This window comes from Phasianus colchicus, chromosome 10 (assembly GCF_987193195.1).
Source record: "Phasianus colchicus chromosome 10, bPhaCol1.hap1.1, whole genome shotgun sequence".
NCBI lineage: Eukaryota > Metazoa > Chordata > Aves > Galliformes > Phasianidae > Phasianus > Phasianus colchicus.
The window spans coordinates 10910020-10929769 of record NC_143445.1 but is presented as its reverse complement, the minus strand read 5'-3'; the positions used below and the strand labels follow the sequence as shown (position 1 = coordinate 10929769).

Genomic DNA, 19750 nt, shown 5'->3' with positions numbered 1-19750 from the left:
AGGTACAGCCATTTCCTTTTCAACTGTCAGCAATCTTCCACAGAACTTTTCTTGAAATATTGGGCCACACAGCTTTGAAACAATACACAGCCTGTAAGTAATTTCACTCTGATACAGTTTGGAGATGTACTCTGTACCAGAGGCATGACCTGTTCAACAAGCTAAAAGGTTAATCTGTCACTCTGAAGCCTCTGCAAGAGTATCTAGCTGTTGTATGAGCTTCAAGATGACTAAACCTGTTTTTATCTTTCTCCTTAGGCCTTGCCATTACTTATGTTTTCAGTAACTGTAAAACCCGTAACTTGACAGGCTTCATTCTAGGTTTCTACAGCACCCCTGGGGATAAGAATCAAGTTATTTTTCTCTTTAATGTGCTTATCTTCCTATATTTCATAAGCTAAACCCCCTTCTCCCCCTCCTACCGTGGTTACTGCAGCAGCCTTCTCTACCTTTGACTGGGATAGCAAATGCAATTTCAAGATATTCAGAGGTACCAGAATAATCTTCCTAGATCACAGCTCTGAATGATCTTCCCTTCTTTCCAATCACCTGTTGCTGCACTGAACAAGAAGTTGGAATTGACAACCTCTAAGAACCCCTTCCAACCCAACCTCAGTTATTCTACAGTCTCCTTTTTTTGCACCAACAGATCAGTCCTCAGTCTTGCGGGACTTCCAGGCTACTCTTCCCCTATTTGCTCCCCCTCATTCAGCACTGAGAGGCTCCCTTCAGCTTCATTCAGCCAGTGTGGCAACTTCTATTGTTTACTGTTCAAATTCAATTTAGTACGTTCACACTATTTCCCATACTTTCCTGATATTTGAGAAGAGGTTGCAAGCAAGCAAGCTCAGGACCATCTCTTTCTCCTCCTGCACTTCAAGCTTCTTGCTGCAAGGTGTACAAAAATCTTAGAAAACAAACAAACCAAACAGCAACTCCCTCCAAAAACCTCTCTTTCCTTGTGCTCCTGTATTTATTCATAGTTTTAAGTCTTTTGCCAAACACTTAAAATGTAAGCTTTCTAGGAACAGCAATGTTTTCTTGTTTGTTAATGAGTCTACCAAAGGGGATCCTGCTCTGTGGTTCAAGTTTATAGACATCACAGTAATACAAATCGTAATGCAAAGCATAGGTCTTACATTTCAAATACTTAATCCTGGAAGTAGCACATAACACTCAACCACGGGTTACAATGGACACAATGGTATTATTTGGATCTTTTTTAAATTTTACTTTACTTTATTTTTTTTTACTATTTCAAATCTACATGAAACTTGAGAGACCCCGGCAATATCTTCAAGTTCCAGAGAGGAAATAATGTCCAATAGCAAGGGGACAGGAAGCCATTCCAGGAAGCCGTATTTACCTCGGCACAGATTGAGGACATGTTCCAGAAGTTTGGCACCAAACGCTACAGCAATTTGAATTGTTATTAAGAAAAGTCCCAAGAGACAACAGATTTGTAAAAGCACACAATTTCTTCCCTGAAAATCTCACATTTCTCACACCAACATTAACAAAATCAACTCAGTTTCTCTGGATGTTCTCTGGAGAAAAGAACATGTACCTAATTATCAATGATTAATGTTCAATAAATTTCTCAGTATATTTCAATACATTTTTCAGAGTTAGCAGTGACTACAGCCTGCACATGAAAATTAGGCTCTAGTTTAAAAAAAAAAAAAAAAAAAAAAAGCAACCCAAAACCTGCACACAGAGCCAACTCTTCTCAGCTGAGGAACATTAAAGCAGCAGTAAAGCAGAACTGAAACTTGCCCAGATCCATTTTGTCCTCATACATATGTATGTATTTACATAAACACCATGCTATTTATGGAGGAGGAGGTCAGTAAACCTTCAGCTGTATGCTTTGGGGAAAATAATGATGGCTCTGAAATTAAGAGTCCCTCCACTTCTGCTTCTTATCAGGGACTGTTAAACCAATAAAATTAAATTGAAGATGATTATCTTCCACAGTGACATGACATTTTTTGACTCATTCACATTGAGATCCAGTACAACATCAAACTTTTTTCTACCAAACTGTTACTTAATGTGCTATTCCCTGTGCTGTATGCATACAGCTGATTTATGCATACTTCTGCTTTAGCGTCCAGCTTGGAACTTGTCCTTATGAATTCAACACTGTTTCTTTAGATCATCTATCTATTTTATCAATGTGATTTTGAAACACTTGTTCATAAGAAAACAGGATTGTTTTACATACTTTTTCCATATTGAGATCTAGTAATCAAAATTGTAGTTAGAAATATAAATTAAAGCAGAATTACTATTTTATTTACAATGAAATGGTTCTCTTGTATCTAATTTTTTTTTTTTCTTCTTTTTTTAACATCTGTTATAAAAAGAGAAACAGAATTCTGGAATTTGAAACCATAATGTCTGTAGAAATTGCATTAAATTTTGATGCAGTAATATTCCTTCCAAGATATTTGTTAAGACTGGCTACAAAAATCAAGCTTATTTTTATATATATACACATATAAACATACTCATATGAAAGAGCTTCCTAGAATTTTTTTCCAAAATATTCCTAAGGAAACGATGTAGAAAGAATTTGTCACCTTACTGTTGTTTCACATCTTTCGAGCAGACTGTCCAGTACTGTTCAAGATTTCTCATCTGTTGCTGTATCGCACTGCAAGCACAAATAATTTGCTGTTGGTTCTCATTTGCTTTATTGTTTTTTTCCAAGCATCTGATCTCTACATAGTTTGTTATTTTGCTCAAATTCTGTATGTAAATACAAAAATGATCTATGCAGTCCATTTAAAATTGCCTGGCTGATTTCATGCAAGCTGATAGGTGAGAATGATTCAAATCTTGCATACTAGGAATGACAATGATACCAGTGCTGCTAATACTCATCTTCTTTTGTTGAAGATTAAGAGGGCTACCACAGCAGTATTTGCTGCTCACTGAGTTTTTTCCAAAATTATTTACTTCTAGAATATGGCCTGTTTTAGCTACTTAAAATAGCTGAATTTATCTTGCTTTATAGATGTATCTACAACTAGACTTTTCAGCTGTTTCTTTATCTGTTTTCCACGCTTTGGAAAATAGCTCTAAAAGTTTACTTTTTGAGGCTTATTTAGTGGTGTCCCCACTGCCTTACTGTATCTGCTGTAAATTCCTCAACTCATCCAACACTTGCTGCACTGGAGTTACTCATGGTAAAACTGATTGGCAATTCAGGTATATCACAATGTATATATGGCCATATAAATAAGTGTGTTTGCATTATACAAAGCTACCTAGTTATTAGCAATAAAAACATTACTTCCTGGCCTATTTTTGTAGCTAATGCCACTGTCATTTGTTCTATAATGAAACAATCAATATTACTGGGATTTATTCTATATTTAAAGTTACTGTTAAGCCTTTCTGTTTTTCTAGTATTTATCCATTAATTTACATTAATGAATTAAGATACAAAAGCAAGTTAGCCAAAGCAATCATATCTTTCATTAAAGTTATTACAGATTGTTATTGCTAGATTATACCATAATATGCCACAGCAAATTTCTAATTATTTTTCTTGTCTTACTATGAAAAGATGAATGACCCCAAAATGTCTCCTGAGATTCTTTAATTTCTTCAGGTTTTGACTCACAAAGTTTATTCGCAGGAGGTTTTCTATGACCTGAAAACTACCAACGATTGGGGAAGTAAAAGAAAAAAAAAGAATAATTGAGTACCAACTACCTTGAGATAAATGCATTGCTAGGATTCAAGTTCCAGTTATGTAACTATAATTGCATTCTCAAAACAAAGCTATCACAAGGGATCAGAACACAGCTACAATATGAATGGCCTTACAACACACTTTAAAGGAAAAGAAACATCAAATAATTTATCTAGACAAGTGTGAAATGTTTTTATCTACAAAGAAAATGTTTCCAGTCCCCATATGCAAATTGTAGAAATTAGAACGTTTTAATGACTTCTTAGTAACAAAGCAATGAAGAACCTGTATTTTCATTTTAGGGGCAGAAATGCAATTGATCAGACATTATATCAGGTGGCTACTTAGAAACACCCATCCAGCTGCTCAAGCATTCAAAAGTGAAAGCATCAGAATTTAAAGAATTGTTTGAACATTTTGTTAGAATTTAAATTAAAAGAACAATTCAAACCTCAGCACTTACACAGTCTGAAAACTTAGTGGAAAGCTCGCTGTAGGTACTCATTTAACTGACATTCTGAGAGTTAGAAAAAGAAAAGATAGCAAAGGTTCTTTAATTTTCTTTACCAAGCATATTAACCTTTTGTCTCAGTTGTATTACTAGCAAATTATGTGACTATAAAACAGCAAAGAACAAGAGGCTGGATAATAGTAACTTTCCCAAGTTACTATTTCCCAACATTACAGACATGCTTGAACAGTGTGTCAGCTTTTAATGCCCACTTTTGTTTTGCTGCAGACACAGTTGGGTCTATGGGAAAGTCATCTCTCTGACTTCACACCAGCTGTTAGAGAAGATCACACCACAACCCTGAAGTCAGATCAGTTGCTGTTCTGGCAAGGTTAAAACTAATGATAAAAATCTTGTAATCTTACAAGATTTTATGTTTTTTTTGTATAAATGTTTTATGTTCTTCCATTTGCTTGAGTAAAGTCAGGATTTTGTACTGCTATACACAGATTCTTGAGCAATAAACTGGTAAATGAGAATATCAGCGATGTGCACATTTGAAAACAGGCACGTGTGTATATACATACACATATACACACACATACATGTATACAGATACTCTATAGATTCTATTTTTTCTACTTGCGTGTAGAAAAGTAAAAGCAGCCTTGACTTCACTGTCAATAAGCCACAAAGGACTACTCTTGTTTACTGACTGTGTAAAATTTATTATTGCAAATCTTTGACTCAGTGACAGAAGTCTACGTGCATCAACATGAAATTGTACTTCAGATTTCTCCACTATTGATATGTAAATGTTTAAGTTGAGAATAATTATTTGTAAGTCCCAAAGAGCAAATTCACTTTCATTACCATTTTTCAAATTCAAGCTCAGATTCTAGAGTCTGCCAAGGCAGGCCCACGTGAATCACTTCTATATTTTTCAAGTCACGCATGCATTCTGTTGACATCTCATATTCAGTAACAACTTAACATGTATTTTTGAGTATCAAATATAGCCAGCTAACATTCGTCATTTTGATGTTTCTTGGAGATATCATTATAGGTGGTAATCAAAATTACTAAATCATCTTTCTAATACCACAGATACAAAATAACACCAATTAACACTCAGACATCCTCAGTATTCTGTAAAATAACCCTTATTATGTGAATAAAAGAACAAACATCCTACTCAGTTGCCTAAGTTCATCCTATTTTAAAATGACACATACAGCCTTTGTTCTTTTGCAATGAAACATTTACCTCCGATGGGGGAAAAAAAGCATTTAACCAATCTGCATTTAAAATTTAATATCCAAAGAAGAAATTAAAAACACTGAAACATTTTAAATGTTTCTGTAATGTACATGGAGTATAGATTACCACTTTGCTAAAATAATATAACAATACACTAGCGGTAGCAAAAGAACTGAATGCATAAAGAGATGATAAGCTGCTTGTTATTGTTTCACTGATGATCCTGCTATCTGGGAAGGCTTTGGAACCAGTACTTTTGTAAATCACTGCAGAGATAATACAACAGTGAACTGCTGTACTGTATTTCCAAAAGCTCTTTTTATCTCTAGCAGTGTAAAGAGAACTGGCATATAAGGCTACTTCCATGTGTATTTGTGGAACACATGAGAATAAGGACAGAACAAAACTGCTGTGCAAACAGCAAAAGAAGTTTTGAGGTCCTTTTTGGTTTCTATAGCAGATGAAAAGTGTTCTGAATTGAAATTTTGCTATCATGTTGCATGGAGCTTTGTGGGAACTGTGATCACCCGAAGGCATTTATCTGAAAACCCAAACTTGTGCTTGACAATGCTTCTACAATATGCATGGATATAATGTAAATGCTCAGCTGTTTATTTGAGTCCTATGTAAATTTAAGAATGTGGAGAAGAGCCCGAGGAGGCTGATGACCTGGCCTACTACACATCATTACCTCACTGCATTCAGCTTGACCTAGAGTGTAAAAAGAAGAATCCATAGGGAGTTCATTGTTCATCAGGAAGAACAGGTATTTCCAGCTTCCTGGTAAGAGTGATTTAAAAACAATGCAACAAAACCCAAACAAAACTCTCAACAGATGCTTAAGTCTGCCTTATTTTGGAGATCTTGAGCTGCTTATAACAATATCAGAACTGAAAAGCAGTCATAATCATTCACTGCTATAAAAAGATGGACTATCTGAGCCACAACAGAGAAAAAGCTTAATTTTATATATGGGCTTTTAAGGTTGTAAAAATGAATAGCTTAATAATAGACCAAATGCTCCATAGTTACTGCTAAAATCTTTAAATTGCTTATCTGTTCATAATATTTATCTACATACTTTAAATAAAGCAAAAGGAAAAAAAAGCTGTTTGCAGTAAGCTACGAGCTACACATCATACAACTCACCAGTATTATTGTGAAAGTGACTAATGCTTGTGTCTGATGGCATCATTTGTTCATTTATCAGTGAAAACTGCAATAATAGAAGACTCCTTAACATTGTGGCTCTAGATACGCCTTAGCTATGCTGCTATTACAGTTAAACAACCTGGGGTTGTTTCAGTGGACAAACTGGTGAGCCTTGTAAGATGCTCTCATAAAAAATAATTCTGTGTGAGATGAGTAGAAGGGAATTATGAAGTGAATACAGTATTACTTAACTCTACTTTTCCCAATGGATACTGCAGTGAAAATACTGATGGAGATAAAACAGATTAAGTTAAACAATCTTACCAGCAAGACCAACTAACTACACAAAGACCCAGCATGTCCGCCAGAGAGTCTCCTGCTGTCCTAGGCTGGTGAGCAGGCAAGTTTTTATCAGTGCCATACGGCCACTTCTTAACAATTCTTTCACCTTCTCAATGACCACTCTCAATGTCCCACTTGTATTCTCACTAATTCAACAGTGTTAATAACTCTCATTGCATGTATTTGTGTCTTCTGCCATTTACAACAGGTTTCTATTAAAAATTTTCAGTACTCTAAAGTTTCAGATAGTAACTCATAAAGCAGCACACATAAATATGGATTTTAATATTTGCATAAGCAGTTCTTGTAAGCTAGCAGCAATTTAAGAGAAGACTGGTTTGTGTGGATTGAGTGACCACCTTTACAGTTAATCATTATTTCTTCTTGATATTCACATTTATTGCAATTCACATGTAATAAAATTCTTCAGTTTATCAAAATATATAGAGTAAATCCAAGCTTACACTGGAACATTGAATGTAATTTCTATGAAGAAGTACAAAAAGTGAACACCTGTGTATGACACTACAAGCATTTGGCAAACTGAGATTAAACTAAGCCCATGCATGCATGCCATTCCACATTTCATGCACGCACAGTATGAAATCAAATAGGTATCCACTGCCACCTGTTATGTCTATGAAATCAGATGCTTTTAGCTGCCCTTCTGGCAAATTGTTATTCATTTTGAAAATTTAAAGTATGGCTTATGACACCTGTGTTTTGTTTGACAATTGCTATTTAAAAAAACCCCTGCATTTGCTATAGTGCAGGAAGTCATACAAATTACTGTTTTGTTCTCTTTTGTTATCTACACTGATAGGATCACAACTGCACAGGACAGTAGTTTCCTTCTCACAAACACTCATTAGCAAAAAAAAAAAAAAAAACAACAACAAACAAACTAAGCCTGATATACTGTGCTACCAAAAAAAAAAAAAAAAAAGAGCAAACTTCCTCAGAACATCAGAATGGAATTGTGAACTGCTTGTACTTGAAAGTATGGATTCTTCTCAGTATCACAATAGTTCTTAATTCATTAGCACTCTACAAATACTTGGTATGATTTCAAGTCAATGATAATGCCATCAAAATTCTGTATCAAGTAAATATTAGATTATTTCAGAATAGATTCACCATTAAATATACATAGTTCCTTGGCCCTTCTGAGAACTCTTGTATTTCCTACTTCATTCGTGCAAGTATTTATTAACAGCATTTCAGTGATGCATCATCATTACTGTCTTCTCACTGTCCTTTTACCAATGTAGATATTTTTTCAGATTATAGTAGTTAAGTAATGTAATGGTTAGAGGTGATGCGAGTCCATGCACTTCCCTTCCTTTTTTCTGCTTGGTTATGGAGGGGAAAAATACATTATTGTTAAGAGCAAGAAAAGATAAGAACAACTGAGTTGGCAAACAAAATAAAGCAGCAACTCCAGTAGAGTACAATCTTAAATATAATGCCATGTGGCAAAAACAAACAAACAACAACAAAAGAACTTTCCTGGTGTAAAAACAAACAGCGTTGGGAGTTGCTACTAACAAGTATATTGAGTGGATGGAGAGAAGTGTCACAATTCCAAAATTTCACATAAATCAACTATGAAGATGTTACTTTCCCTCAACTTTGCTCATCGATTCAAAAATATCAAGGCACTTCGGCAAAGGAATTAGGAGTGTGCTTGCACGTGTTTGACAAAGGCTTCCATTTCAAGCATCCAAAATACATTGCAGTAAAATACAGAACGAAGCAAGAATTTAAAAGTTTAGTGAAAAAAAAAATGGTATTTTTGTTCATGGAATGCAGAATTAGTTGAGTCTGAGCAAGTAATCTGCTGCCTTGACACAGTCTGTTCCCTTCCTCTCAGTTACATATCTCATTTACACCTTGATCAATATCTTTTCTCAAGTATTTTCCCAGAACTTGCAGGAGAAAAAAGAAAGCAAAATACAGATGTTTACAGCACAGGTGCTTTGAAGGCTGGCTAATTTCTTCCTTCATGCAGACCTGTGTATAAAGATCAGAGGGAACAATACAAGAGCAGGACAATGACGCGATGCAGAAGGGAGGGGGGTATGTGCTTGGAGGAAAGCAATGCTAACAGGGAGAATTAAGAATGACTCCTGAGGATCAGAGCCTGCAATTATGAGCATGATACTTGCCATTTATTAACATGATTAAACAGGCAGACCTAGATAACATCACCACGAAGAGATTATTCCACTATTTAACAGAACAAAGGATGCTAGCTAAGTGCGAGACATAACATTCCTTTCTAGATGGTTAAGATATTGACAGATTTCTTTCGAAGCAGTTTTTTTCAGTATCCTCCTTCTTACTGCATTTTCAAGGTCTCTTTGTTACAATTTCTGGTCTAGACTATGCTTTTAATTTCTGTCTCTCCCTTCCTCCCTCTATCCCCCTCCCTTTTTTTTTTTTTTCTTTTTTCTTTTCCATCAGAGTAAAGAGCCAAATAATGGAACAGTTGGACTTCCTGCTTTGTGTATAGAAGTCCTGCAGTACAGCAACATTACAATTGAAAGTCCTTTTCTAGGGAATCTGCATGTCCTTTAGCAGAACCTGTGTGCGTAACTGGCAACCTTTTTTATTACAGATGGAGTCTTAGTTCATCAATCTCATCACTCCCTTTGTGAGTACTTCTTATCATCCTCATTTGTACCTGTCTGCAACCAATCTAACATACTATCTTTTGAAAACTGCTTTCCTATACTATTATATGGCCAGCTCACTTTCAACACAGACATCTCTCACTCTAAGTTCTGAGAAACAACTACTGCGTTGGCCCCAGAAATCCCATCACATCTTTAGAGTTGATATACACTCATGTTTTTTGAAGTTCCCTTATTATCTGTTTACATCTTTAATGACATCAGGTGAAAGAACAGGAGTGCTGAAGAATCCATCACATTGTACAGGCATTCTGATCTACCTGAATACCATCCATGTCTCTAGTTTTCCAGAAACAGCTGTGGTGACAAATACGTCCATTTTCTCGGTTAAAACCCAGTACTAAAGGTAGCATCCTTTCTGAAAAGTTCTGTTTCTTTCTATGCTTATTCAAACACTGGATTTGTCCAATCCTAATTTTTTTTTTTAAACATGAAATTAATTATTACCTGTAGGTTTTGGAATCATTGTAAATTACATAGGAATTACTGCACAGCTCTGCTTTAGCACTAACTTAACTCATGCTGACAACTATCCTTTTATCAGTGGCTGTGATAATTTGATGTATATGTATATTAGAAATGTGCACTGCATTTCCTATCAACTATCTGCTTGCTCTTTTGATAATTCCCAGCTACATAGCTTCTCTTGTCTGCAGTCTCCATCTGTCATTGCTTTCACTCTATTGTTCACTATCATCGTATTATGCTATTTAGAACTCTAGCTTCAGACACAATCCTGGGTTTTTGCTTCTGTGATATTATTTTGCCTTTTCTACAAAAGACTTTCATCATTTCACTGCACCCTGACTTCTAATGCTCTTTCTTTTTGTTACCACATTTCTCCAGTTAATTTCTCTAATTTAAATTTTATCCAACAAATGATATTTACACCCCCTGCACAATTTTAACCTAATTTAATGCAGCCCATCCAAAAGCTGCAGGCACTTCTACTTTGGTTTAACTAAGGCTAATTTCAGTTTAACGCTGTTGTGGTTTGAAGAGTTATTTACATGGCACTTTTTTGTTGCCCCGTGTGGATATCTGAGTGACACTGGGTCCCATATAGGACATCTGGGTGACACGGTGGGCACCAAAATAGCGTCGTCATTTGAAGAGTTAATCACACAACATCCCTCTCTACCCTCGGGAAAAAGGGGTGGGAAGAAAGAGGGAAAAGCCCATTTCAGATAGGAGAAACTAATTTATTAAAAGGAATGTGAGATAATACAGAATAATTACGAGTACTAAATTAAAATGAACCAAAAATAAAACAGGATGAGAGAGTCAGCCCGAGCCTTTATCAACAGGCCCTCCACCGCTCACCCCTCAGAAAAGACAGCTCTTCCCCATCCCCCGGAATCGGAAATCATGTGGAGGCTCCTGGGAAATGCAGTACATCCCAGAGTATCTTCCTCTTGGAGAGTCAGGACTCACGTGAGACTGCTAGAGATAAACAAGAAGCACAGCTCTGCAGTGCACTGTGTCTCTGCACCCAACAGCCTGTAGCATGATGTTATGATATGGAATACTGATAAAATCAGGACAAACATACATTGATTTAGTTACGTCCAATCAAAAGTCAGGTAATTCTTTGCAAGTCTCCATAGTGCAGTTTAGATCAACCTCAGCAAGTTTGTTCAAAAACAAGTCACACTGGTGCATATTTAGAAGCAATCTTGCACAGCATAGCACACAGAGATAAAATCCTGATTCTGTCCTAGCTTTGCCTACTGCTCTTCTTTCTTTCTTCCCTTACACACATTACTGAATGATGCTTTAAAAAAAAAAAAAAAAAAAAAAAAAGAAGAAGAAATAAATAAAAATAAAAATACACAATGCACGTAGTCAAGTAAACATATCTGATACTTCTTCATGATGAATGCCCCAGTGTATACAGGAAACAAAATAAGGAAAAAAGCTCTTGGTTAATAAAAGCAACAGAAAAGAACAAATAATTACTTTCCTAAATTGAAGAAGGAAGAGAGGAAACAAAACCAAAGACCACAAAGTTAATTTCAGTAATACAAAAGTAGAATTATTCCTCAAGTTTCCTAAAACAGAGAGCCAACAGAGATGCTGGATGCTCTACCCAAAGTAAGGCAACTGAAGAATTAGACGGAAAAGTCACTGACAATAATGAGGGAGTAAACAGCAGACGTGAGCAACACATTAGCATTTACTTAAGCAGAAGATACTGTCACATGCTGACATGGACAAAATAACACCTTCATTACCTGAAAAACAATCCTATATGTAGAACAATACTGAGCACGATACCTTTGAAGAAAGCCACAGATGAAACTTTAAAATGGTAGCTTCATCATTGCAATTCAGTGTGGTATTGCTGTCTGCATAATAAAGACCAGTTACAAGTTGACGAAAACTAACCTAGACTACACAAAAAGGTCACCTATAGGCCTTCCTGTAACACAGAAACTCAAATTAATAGCAAATAATGATGAGAAAACAAACTAAAAATACCTTAATTGGAGTTGATAGAAAATATCCCAACACATCTTCAAATACAATATTTGAACTATTCAAAACCAAATCTTTATAAGCTTTATGATGGTACTGAATTCTTGTAGTCTCAGAGACAAATATTTGTTATGTGGGAATTTCAGTTTGGGACTTCGTAACAATCATAGAACCATAGAATTGCTCAGGCTGGAAAAGACCTTAAAGATCATCAAGTCCAACCACAATCTAACCATACTACCCTAACTAACAACCCTCTGCTAAATCGTGTCTCTGAGCACCACATCCAAATGGTTTTTAAACACATCCAGAGATGGTGACTCAATCACGTCCCTCGGGAGCCTATTCCAGTGCTTAACAACCCTTCTGTAAAGAAGTTTTTCCTGATATCCAACCTAAATTTACCCTGGCTCAACTTAAGGTGGTATCACTAATTTCAAATTCATAGATTAATTTCTCACAAGGCTGGCATTCAGTAACATCTGTGCAAGTAGTTTGGGAAGAAAAATACTTGCACCACTGCATATAATGCCTCTGCAGAAAATCCTTGATGCACCAGTAAGGGAAGCCCTAAACTGCAACATATCACAAACTGGATTTCAGTCCCAATTTTCCTGTATCAGTTGCATTCTTATGCTGCATTAAGCCTTTAATATTGCAGCATGACTAAAGAATCCCCAAACCTTTCTCCGAATGGTATGGATAAGATCAAACAACTGTGTACAGACAGAAATGGCACTTTATGGAAGAAGTATATTAATAACAGGCATCCAAACTACAACAAACTACAATACGTCACAACATAGCTAAATCAATAGCCAACAACACTGCTAATCATAACTAAATCATTTTAGTTTTGGACAAAAACATCCAGTAGCAATATCTGTGTTTTCCCAACAAACTATGACTTCCCCAAAGGAACAGTTTCCATTTTTCAAGCTGTTTATTTAGATATGTTTATTTAGATGTTGTACTGTTTATTTAGATATCTGAATTAAAGACAGTGAAAATGGGAAGGAGATTTCTCAATGTATTTTATGTTTTACAAACATTCCCCAAGTAATCATTCCTTAGCACTGTATGAACCCATTGGAAGTGTTCAATTATTTTGGAAATATGCTTTATCAGCAGAATGGAGAACTTCCTGAGCTGACACAAAATGGCTTCCTTCTCCTGACATGAAGGAGCCGTGCTTCAAACTACTCTAATTTAAGTCAAGAAGTTGATAATTTTATGCAAATTACATCCTCTATACAAATAACTCATAACATAACTATTTTGTTTAAATGCCCCTGAAGATAAATTTGTGCACTTGCTTTGGTTCATTAAGAACTCTAATCTTCAGTTTTAAATGTCAAGGAAGAGAGTAGAAGTGGTCTGGCTAGGAAATAACTGTTACAGCATCCTACAAGATTGAAATGCAAACAAAATTGAAAGACTTTGAAAAAGGTTCAGCTCTTACAGATCTTTACTTAAAGATCAGATTAATCTTGGGAAAAACAAGTTACTACAGTAATTAATCTATAATTAATTTCATATTATACCAAACATCTGTTTTATTTTTTTTTTTTTTTTTTTTTTCCCCACCAATCCATTTTGCTTAAGCACTTCAAGTGACATCTTCTGTTAATCAAATAGATTATACATCAAGTGTCAGCTTTAAGACTTACCAACAAGCTTAAGGTAGAACAGCAATATGAAATGTTATTGATGCTATTTTTCAATTTTTATTTTTCAAATCTTTATTAACATCGTTTATTGAAAAGCAGTTCTAAATGGCTTTTGAGATTAAGTGTTGTAGGTTCAGAATTTTTACTTACCACTAAAAATGCCAGAAAACAATTAAATACAAGATTGTTACTTTAAGAAAACAGTGTGCTACTCACAGTATTCAAAATAATACACTGTGCTCAGAATACATTGATTTAATCAGAAACCAACTTAAGATGTAGAAATGAACAACAGACAAAAGAAGCAATGATGGATAAAGAACAAGAACAGTCATCAGAATTGCTTGCCTAGTGATACTTACACTATTTGCACATCCACATGTCCCATATATATTTGTTACAGAGTCTAGCTGGTGATGTCTGACCATACATACAATTCTGCAGTTACACATTCAATAAAATTCAGCTATCCAACTATAGAAGCAGATCATGTATAGAATACTGCACAAAACAACACAAATTTTATATACATCTGATTCCATTATTTTACAACTAAGTTGCTAAACATTTTACTAAGATGACAAAATCCTCTGATTAGTTCAGCATTTGTGAGATGGTGACAGATGCTAGTATTAATTACACATTGAGTAGATCCTTTTCTCATTATGTTTCTTTTGTTACCAGCTTCATCTTTCCAGATATCAGCCTGTCCTATAAGCAGATTAAGAATTTTTTTGGTCTCTATAGCCTGTTAAATGAGTGACTGACCTTTTCTATACTACCCTACCATCTGGATTCCTCTCTTGCAATTTTTAAAGTCTGTACTTGTCAACTGTAAGACCATTTATAAGAAATTTTATTTTGAAAGGTTACTTACGTGGCTACCTGGAGTAATTTTATGTTCAGCATTGAAAGCAAGATGGCTTACTGCTCGCTTTGTACAAACAGATAATGTCCATTGTTGGTGACCTACCTTGCCAAATTATAACGGGCATATCAAATATTGATTTGGCATTTCAAAAATGATTGAAGAACATGCACAATGAAAGGTAGCTAGAAAGGTATATGTTAAACAAGTTGCCATCTTGATGGTGGCCTCGAGACAAAAATTCTGCTCACACAAAATAAGAACTATCTGTTTCCATAAACTGTTTCCATAAACTTTACCAGAATTTCTTGTATATACAGAGATTTTATGGCCAAACCTGCTTCCTATGTAGTACATTTTTCCTGACATGTGCAGCAAGCTCTCCATAACAAACTCAAAAGGCTGCTGGAGGGAGAAAAATGAAATTGAAAATTCTAATGGCAAGGTCATTCCTTTAGGAATAATCTCTGCAATAAACCAAAAGGTTGAGTTGGAAACTGACAGTGGGAAGACAGACATTGAAATAATAATTGATCAAATGACAATCAGGTCAGTGATGCGATTTTGGCACCGGAAGTCAAATATGATCTTAAAGTTAAAAATCACACAATTTTCCAGAAGACGAAGCAAATAACAGTGCCTTTGCATCAGGCTTTCAAAAGACCTCTTACGTAGAATAAAACTTCTAATGGGAAGAAATGCACAGAAAAGATACTGCAGTGACCAAGAAGTAGACTGTTTCATAAGTGGAAACTGAAAAAAACAAAACAATACTGTCAAGAGAGAATATTTACTGAAATGAAAAAAGAAAAAACCAATCACATATGTATACATACACACACTGCTACCTACATACAATGGTACTATTTAAGCTAAAGGGCATCACCCCTCAAAATAACCTGCAAATTAATCTGTATAACAGCATTTTTTACCTGTTAGAGAAATGATTAAGTGGAACAGTTGTTCTGTATTAAGTAGCAAGGCAAAAAAAGCCACACTACCTTTGAAGAGCACCTAGTCCCATTTATGCTGTGAAGATCTATTATGTGGCTGCACAGAACAATGTGGACTTCAGAAATCTTCATTTTTCTATTTCTGCAGTGGATCTGTTAAATGACCATGGTGAATGAACGCGTAGGATAGTTTCTCTGCATTTGTGAAGTTATGATTAGAGCCTTAAAATAGCTATTTAAAATATTTTCACTATTGGTTTAAAAGATCTTTTTCTATGCAATCTAGCTATTTAAGCTGCATTCCATGAATACTTATTGACCTGCACTTCTATACAGTCTATTTTGAGAAGAGTTTTTTTGCAGTGAATTATAAGGCTCCTCCTTCAGCATCCGCCTTCAAGTAGCTTAAACAGAAGCTATCTGGCAGTCTTCTTCTCCTGGCTTCCCAGTGGAAATGCATGCTTGCTAGAGAGTAGTCAATACCTTTGTTTAGAAAGTTTTGGTTATTGACTCTAAATTTGAAGTGTTAATTGAAATTGAATTTTTATCTGGGATGGAAGCTGTCTTTTGTTGCAGAAGGTGAAGTTAGTACCAAGGCCTCCTGGGCACATTTGGGGCACAAATACATCCACACAAACGCATATTTCTTGCTAATGTTTTCCAACTACTGCTGCATTTGACTGATTAAAAAGAGTTCAGACTGTTCCGGTCTGCTTCCTATATAATTTGCCTGCAGCAGGCCTTGTTTTCTTTTTTCCACATGTCCTAGATTCTCTAGATTCGAGTTAAAGACAAGTAAAGACGCAGTAGCACACCTTTCCATTATTGTGAATAGCAGTATTGAAAAATAATGCTTTCTGAATTATTTTTGCAGTAATTGACACGTTTACAGCCAAAGACACACACCTCTGCAGCACCAGAGCCTAGGGGCTTTTTGTCCTGTTTTGTCCTCCTGTTTTCACTGCTTAGGCTCAGCAAACTCATTAATGTACATTTACCTCTGGTTTCAGAGACATCCTTTATTTTTATTTGCAGCAATTTCAATTCACTTATTTTCAATTATACAGCTATACTGATCATGAGGCAGTAGCAGACTTCAGTAAAACTGTCTGTAGAACATCCCTTGTATATCAGGGTGCATAATGGAAAAAAAAATTCAATTCCCTGGAGTGAGGGAAAAAAGCTGGACAAAACAGTGTTGACGGAGCTGAACACAAAGCTTGTTGCAATGCACTGGCTTCTTCCAGAGGACCGCCTTTTGTTCAACTGAATTTTTTTGTTCTAAAACTTTCCTAAGGCTTTCTGTATTTGCAGAGGATTTTTTGTTCCAGTATAGTTTAACTTGTTAGTCAGCTGGTACCTGGAACGCCTGCCCATGACTACTGATCTCTACACTCTGTAGCTGTGTAAACTATTCCCAATAAGTTACTAACTTTGTTGTGGAAGAGCTGAATTTACTGCTCACATAAAGCCTGCGGAGCCAATTTCAAGTAGGGCTGTGCTCACAAAAATACAAAAGCCTTCACACAAATACACCATACAGCTGTGGACACTTTTTCTGCAGAAAAAAAAACAATGCACCATTTCGAAAACATTGACTTTGAAGAGTGGGACTAATCAAAGTAGAAAATTCAGTGTTCATATAACTATGTCCAAGGCTGGAGCTTTGGATTATTAGCTGAGTGCAAAAATGTATATTAAATAGCCTAGAGCACTCAATGAATGCTCTACAAATATCACAGCACTGATACGATTGCCACCAGGTCCACGGGGGAGGCCCATGACAAGACTTCAGCCATGAAACATAACACATTTCTCAGCTGTTGTGCAGCACCATAACCACTCTTCATTTTGGAATTTAAAGATCCCTAGAGTTACTCCGGAACTTCCACCTCAAACAAGTTCTGGAGGAGATTGAAATTACCCTCCTCCCTCGTCCACCTTTCTGAAACATCTGCAGGTGCTGGTGAATTTAAAAAATTGGCATGAGAGAAACCAAGAGAAGGAGCATATAAAAAAAAACAAAGACCACAGATTATTTGGTCCAGCAGCTTAATTTCAGTTTGCCACCTCCCACTCCCTTTAATTTCTTGATTGCAAACCTGACAAGTTTCCTCATCTCTGGAAGGAAATCATTTTGCTGTTTTCAGTCTTCCTATTCCCCGGCAGACAACTTAGATTTATTCTCCTAGTGCGAGCTGTTGGATTATTTTCTTTCTTAAATCCAGCTACCCGGAAGGTGCAGCTCAGTTTGCCTTTCCCTAGGAGAAACACAGGGACGTTACTTAAGGATTTGCGGTTTGCCCGCTCACTTCCATCGCTTACCGCACCTTCCTGCAACACCCCGTTGTTTCGGGATGACCAAGTCACAGATGTGCCCGCACACCTTCTCGACTCACCGACCCCTCGCAGGACTTTTCCCCCAGCGCTCACCCAGCCCCCCCGCACCCCTCACATCCTCGGGCAGGAGCGGCGCCCCCCCACCCCGCCTCTCACCGCCCCCCGTTAGGCGGCAGCTCCCTCCCTCGGGACGCCCCGCGCCCGTTCCCTCAGCGCGGCCCTCGCCGCCCCCACAGCAGCGGCAGCAGCTGGGAACGGCCCCCGGCCCGGGGACGGAAAGCAGAGAGAATCCAAAGCCGCGACGCGAGCGGCCCGGCCCGCACCTCCCGCCGCGTGACGGCAGCCGCCGGCGTTCCTCGCTCGGGGCCGAGACGCAGCGCCGCGCCTCAGACGCCTCCGCGGGCGGCACGGCGCCATTTTGGGACGCTGGAAGGCGGTGACTATAGCAACCAGGAAGAGGCGGACATCGCGCGGGGTCACCGCCGGCCCGGCCCCCTCTTAAAGGAGCAGAGCCGGCTCCGGCGCCGCGGCCGGCCAGCGTTCGAGCCCCCCGCGGAGCGCCGCTGCCCCGCGGGCCTCTCTCGCCCCTCCCGCCCCCTGCCGGAGGGGAGGTCCCGGCGCGGACCCCGGGGTGACGACCCCGGCGGAGGGATACCGCTGTGCGGCCGCCGAACCCGCCGAGCGCAGGGAGCCGGGCGCGCGCACGGCCGCCGCGGGGGCTGCGTGGGGGGCGGCAGCCCGGGCGGGGGCCGCCCGTCGGGCCGGGGGCTGCGTGGGCCTCGGCGGGGCCCCGGCGCCGGGAGAAAGTAGTCCGCCGGGCTCCCCCCCGCGCCGCTGGAAGGGGTTCGGCGGCGGAGGCGGATGCCGCTCGGTGCTGCGGCTTCAGCTGATAATTGAAGGGAAGAGAGGCGGCTGCTGCCGGGCGGCGGGGAGGCACGGAGCGTCTGCGGAGGCCGCATCGGGACAAACTAGGTACCCGTGGCCCCTCCGCTTCCTCGGCGGGGCGCTGGGGGAGGCGGGCCGCGGGGCCACGGCGTTCCGGGGCCGCTCGAGCGTTCCGGGGCTCCTCGGCGTTCCGAGTTCCCGGTTCCCGGGCCCCCCGTTCTCCGGGCCTCCGCCGCGTCTGCCCGACCGCGCCGCCCTCCGCGGGGCTCCGGCCCGGGGCGTCGTTGTGCCGTGCGGGGGCGGCCGGGCCCCGAGGTGGGTGCGGGGCCGGCGGGGCGGCCATCGCGCTGCGGGGCCGGGCCGCCGTTCGTTGCCGCCGGGCGGGGGGGGGGGGGGGTGAAGGCGCAGCCCGGGGCGGCGGTGCGGCTGAGGGCCGTGGGGGGGCCGGGGGGGGCGGCCCGGCCCGGTGCCACTGCCGATACAAAAGGGCAGCGTCAGTGTTGACACCGCGCCGTGCCCTTCCGCCTCTCCCTCCCCCACTGCCGTTGGCCCCCGTTCCCCGATGGCTCTTTCCGTGTTTTTCTTTGTTTTTCTTTTTCTTTCTTTCTTTCTTATTTTTTCCTTTCCCGGAGGCGCTATCGAATATCTTAGAGAAGAAAAAAAACAGCGACTCCTCTCCTCCCCCCTCCTCCCCCCCACCTCGCGGCTCGGCTTGGCAAAAATGCTCCATAATCGCCCGTCGTCCATATTTCAGAGCCTTTCTGGGGGGAGGAGGAGGAAGGAGGTGGGGAGAGAACGGAGGCGATGTAGGGCCGAGTTGCGGCCCTGCCCGCTGGATTATTTTCGCAGCCGGCGCTCCGGAGCCGCTGTTTTTTGTCGCTTTCGGTCGCGATACGAGCTCCCGGCCGCGCCGTTCTCTTGCATAACGCATCGCGCTCGGAGGTCGCCC

At 39.4% G+C, this 19750-nt stretch overlaps 1 protein-coding gene and 1 long non-coding RNA gene across 11 annotated transcripts in view; one reads left to right on the top strand and one right to left on the bottom strand.

Annotated features, from left to right (window-relative positions):
* Window positions 1-254: 254 nt before the first annotated feature.
* On the bottom strand, window positions 255-19737 carry LOC149916603 (uncharacterized). Of its 2 annotated transcripts, none has more exons than XR_016469610.1 (4): window positions 19501-19737; window positions 17679-17837; window positions 2586-2659; window positions 255-1411 (listed from the first exon to the last, which is right to left on the bottom strand). It is a non-coding gene; the product is annotated as an uncharacterized LOC149916603 (long non-coding RNA). The 2 variants fall into 2 exon arrangements; XR_016469609.1 differs by lacking the exon at window positions 19501-19737 and adding an exon at window positions 18893-18970.
* TRIP12 (thyroid hormone receptor interactor 12) overlaps window positions 18735-19750 on the top strand; it is a 67628-nt gene continuing 66612 nt past the window's right edge. For 8 of the 9 annotated variants that reach the window (XM_031596330.2, XM_031596329.2, XM_090147303.1 and 5 more), the window contains exon 1: window positions 18735-18888. The gene's annotated coding sequence lies outside the window, so the exon portion shown is untranslated. Of the gene's footprint in view, window positions 18889-18976; window positions 19117-19750 lie in introns of those variants that run through there. The other variant, XM_031596324.2, reaches the window with a different exon arrangement.